The following is a 4,876-nucleotide window of genomic DNA, read 5'->3' on the forward strand; positions in this document are numbered from 1 at the left end:
TTTCTTTTTTTATTTAAAAAAAATTTTTATTTTAATTTATTTACTTTTAACAATTTTTTTAAAGATTTTATTTATTTATTTGACAGAGAGAGGGAACACAAAGGGGGGGGGGGGGGAGAGGGAGAAGCAGGCTTCCCACCGAGCAGAAAGCCCAATGTGGGGCTCGAACCCAGGACTCTGGGGCCATGACCTGAGCCGAAGGCAGACGCTTAATGACTGAGCTACCCAGGCACCCCGGTACTTTTTTCTTTTCACTGCTTTCTCTTGGTTCTTCTGTATTATTGGATAGCAGCAAGAAAGGCTACACAGGAAAGATAATGATACTGAATGCAAGGCCAAGGAATTAAGGCTTGGTATTATGTAGAAAATGTAGATGCGAGGGAACCACTAATCCTACTTCTTCTAGCACATAGTACTTGAGCTCTAAATATAAAAGGACTGTGCTAGCTGCTGCAAAGGAACACCAAGACAAATCAAGCATGGATCTTCCATCAAATGGCTGCTACACAGGGTTATGGGAAGGACTAATACAATATATTACTATAGTAGAGATATCAAATATCATAAAGAAGATACAGATAAGTGTAGTAGGGGAAGCAAGGGAACATGGTATCTTGCTAGGGGTATCTTGTATATACTTAGTGGAACAGGTGATATTCAAACTTGAATTTAAAGATGGGTGGAGGGGCACCTGGGTGGCTCAGTCATTAGGCATCTGCCTTCGGCTCGGGTCATGATCCCAGGGTCCTGGGATCGAGCCCCGCATCGGGCTTCCTGCTCTGCGGGAAGCCTGCTTCTCCCTCTCCCACTCCCTCTGCTTGTGTTCCCTCTCTCGCTGTCTCTCTCTGTCAAATAAATAAATAAAATCTTTAAAAAAAAAAAATAAAATAAAGATGGGTGGAATCTGGGTATGCTTAAATGAGGGAGAAAGAGCATAACAAGCAACAAGTATGAGGAAAGGCACAGATGTGACAAAGCACAGAGCATACCGTGTCAAATTGGCATGATCAAATGGTGAGTGGAGACCAATGTGGGAAATATATTTGGGAAGGTAGGATTAACAATAGATTAGGGAAGACCTTAAAAGCCATTCCAAAGAATTTTGGCTGTGTTCTGTTGACAATTAGGGAAATATTGAAGGTTAAGAAGCACTGACATGATTACGTTTATGATTTGAGTAGATAAACAGCAGCAGAGTATTAAATATACTGATAAGGTATAAAACAAGGGAGAAAACCCAGGCAAATACTTTAAGAGGACTACTTAAAAACTTTTTTTAAAAGGAAAAAAAAAATTTCTACATTTTCTCTGTCAGGCCCATTATCTTCCCTTTCCAAAGGTCAGCATTATCTGGTGTACGTATCCCAATTACATTTTTGTTCTTTTATTATATTTTTTATGTTCTTTAACAGAGTTATGTAATATTCTCCATAAGTGTCTTACCAAATTGAAAATATATATAAAAAAAAAGACTGCTGATTATAGTGGTATGAAGAATTTGGTAATCTCTCTCTGCAAAATAAAAGTATATAAATGGGCAAAATTAAGGAAGATGGTGGCAGAGTGGGAGGATCATAAGCTCATCTCATCCCATGAACAAAACTAGATAACTATCAAATCATTGGCAATACCCCAGAAATCAACCTGATGACTGACAGAACAAACTTCACAACTAAAGGGAGAGAAGACGCCACATTGAAGAAGGTAGGACTTGTGGAGACATGCTGTGTTTTATGCTAATGGAATAAACCAGTATCCTAGCTTTCTATCTTCTTTATCTTAAAAGAAGTCCATGAATCTTAAAAAATCCTAAATTGCATCCATAGTACCCAAAGATTTACTATATCTTTTTCTTACATATCAAATGAACGCCAAGAAGCTTCTTATGACTGGGGCTTTGTTAACAAAAGTTGGATGGCTTTAAAAATGAAAATCTAACTAACGGATCAACTTATTTATTCATGAGATTCAGTTTCTATCAAACTTGGAGAATCAATTTACATTATAAAATGCTAAACCATTAGCATTATAAGCTGCAACCTTAAACCAATTTCTCAGCTGCTCACCCAAACCCTCTCTCAACCCTGAGAAATGTGGTTTAGGGGAGAAACAGAATATGGATGCTGCAGAAAGGAGGGAGCAGTGGTCACAGAGAAGGGTGAGAGAGAGTAGAGCACACAGGGGGATGCACAAGGAGAATATTTCCCCAAAGCCATTGCCTTAGAAAATGAGAGGGGCTGAATTTCATGAGTTCTTGCAACAAGTGAGGCTTAAAGCCTGGAGTATTAAATTTCAGCGGGCATGGCTGGGATAGAGCTCTGAGGGTACTGCCCTGGCTCTGAGAAGGAAGCAGGCAAGCAAAGTAGTGGCAGACAGCATGGAAACAGCAATTTGAGGAATGCCTGGGGCACACATTAGGGAAATTACTCAATTCTTGGAGACTTTTCCAGAGAGGCAGTATTCAATGAGACACCTCTCTGGGGACAAAGGAGCTGGCTGGAGCCATTTACCTCACCCAACCCCTCAGTATAAACAGAATCGTCTATGGGAAGTAGCAGTGCACCACTGGCTGCTTAATTTGCTTACACCAAGCCTCACACCCCTGTGCTCTAGCGGGACTGCCCTTCTCAGCCAAGTTTGCCTCAGTCCAAGCAAGGTGGACACCTCCCCCAGAAGACCAGAACAAACCCCTGCTCACACATCTCTAAACCTGGAGTTTTAACCGACTGAGCCACCCAGGCGCCCCTAAACCTGGAGTCTTAAAGGTCAGCAGGCTTGGCTGGGATGGAGCCCAGAGAGTACTGCTCTGTTCCTGGATAGAAGGCAGGCAAAAAACTCTGAGGCAGACAGCATGGAAACAGCTATCTGAAAAACACCTGGGGAATAGAGGGGGAGATTATTCCCTCTTCTCAGAGTGCTTCCCTGAGAGGTGGTATACACAGAAAAAAAAAATGGAAAGACCATAAATACATGGAAGTTAAACAACATCCTACTAAACAATGAATGGGTCAACCAGGAAACATAAGAAATTTAAAAATACGTGGAAACAATGAAAATAAAAACACAACAGTCCAAAACCTTTGGGATGCAGCAAAAGTGGCCCTAAGAGGGAAGTTTATAACAATACAGGCTTACCTCAAGAAGCAAGGAATATCTCTAATAAATGACCTACCCTTACACCTAAGGCAGCTAAAAAAAGGAATAACAACCAAAGCTTAAAGCCAGGAGACGGAAGGAATTAAAAAAGATTAGAGTGGAAATAAATGATATAATAAATGATATACAAAGAACAAACACACAGAAGAACAGATCAATGAAACCGGGAGTTGGTTCTTTGAAAAAATTAATAAAATTGATAAACCTCTAGCCAGACTTACAAAAAAGAAAGAAAATGACCTAAATAAATAAAATCACAGCGGCTGCGGCACGGACACCTCGGCAGCTACGGCGGCGGGCCGCGGCGGGCGCCGACAAGGCCCGCCCCCTTCCCCCCCACCTCTCCGCCCCGCCGGCCGGGCCGCTGTCAGCTCTCCTCAGCGTCGGGCCGAGACGCTGTGAATGCTGAGCCGCTGCGACCGCAGGCTGCTGCACGTCCTGGGACTTAGCTTCCTGCAGCTGACCCGCCGGCTGCTTTTCCTCTGCCCTCACCGCCTCATGAAACTGCTGGTCATGTTCGTCCTCGGCGGTCCCAGCGCTGACAAGGGGACCCAGTGTGCCCGCATCGTCAAGAAATATGGTTACACACACCTTTCTGCAGGAGAACTTCTTCGTGATGAAAGGAAGAACCCAGATTCACAGTATGGTGAACTCATTGAAAAGTACATTAAAGATGGAAAGATTGTGCCAGTTGAGATAACCATCAGTTTGTTAAAGAGGGAAATGGATCAGACAATGGCTGCCAATGCTCAGAAGAAAAATTCTTGATTGATGGGTTTCCAAGAAATCAACACAACCTTCAAGGTTGGAACAAGACCATGGATGGGAAGGCAGATGTGTCTTTCGTTCTGTTTTTTGACTGTAATAGTGAGATCTGTATTGAACGATGCCTTGAGAGGAGAAAGAGTAGTGGTAGAAGTGATGACAACAGAGAGAGCTTGGAGAAGAGAATTCAGACCTATCTTCAGTCAACAAAGCCAATTATTGACTTACATGAAGAAATGGGGAAAGTCAAGAAAATAGATGCTTCTAAGTCTGTTGATGAAGTTTTTGATGAAGTTGTGAAGATTTTTGACAAAGAAGGCTAACTCTAAACCTGAAAGCATCCTCAAAATCATGCTTGAATATTGTTTTGATAGCTGTTATTACAACCCCTTTTTAAGGCAATTTTAATCTTTCATAATTACATCTCAGTTAATGGCTGGAAAGTATGTAGTAAGACAAATTAAATTTTTTATCTTAGATTTTTTTGGTTATAGGAGTAGACAGTGAATTCGGGTCTAACTTCATCTTAGCTATGGTGCTCACAAAACAAAGAAGGATATTAGCTTAGTTCTTTGTTTTTACTCCAAAAGCATATCCCTTCTATAGTTTGTGCCTTCTGTGAGCAAAACTTTTTAGTATGTCTGTATATCCCTTTAATAATTACAACATGTTAGGATTAGGGATTCCCCACTTCCTTGTTTTCTTGCAGGTTTTAAATTTCCAACCTGTTAAGTGAATTTGTGGACCAAATTCCAAAGGAACTTATTGTGTAGTCGGTTCTTGCAAAATGTGTTTGGTAAATGAACTCATAAAATGAATTCCTAGAAGTGTTTTAGTATTTATCAAATAACTGACCATTTCCTATAGAAAGATAAGAAAACTTAGGCTTTGTTTTATTACAACTTACACAGAGTTGTGTGACAGGGCATCTTCTTTGCTTCCAGGGATTGGGATG

General features: G+C 41.1%; 1 pseudogene; it reads left to right on the forward strand.

Moving 5' to 3' along the window:
- Positions 1-3,558: 3,558 nt before the first annotated feature.
- On the forward strand, positions 3,559-4,244 carry LOC116621880 (annotated as a pseudogene).
- The last annotated feature ends 632 nt before the right edge of the window (positions 4,245-4,876 follow it).

Source organism: Phoca vitulina, unplaced genomic scaffold (assembly GCF_004348235.1).
Source record: "Phoca vitulina isolate PV1807 unplaced genomic scaffold, GSC_HSeal_1.0 scaffold51, whole genome shotgun sequence".
NCBI classification, from domain to species: Eukaryota; Metazoa; Chordata; class Mammalia; order Carnivora; family Phocidae; genus Phoca; species Phoca vitulina.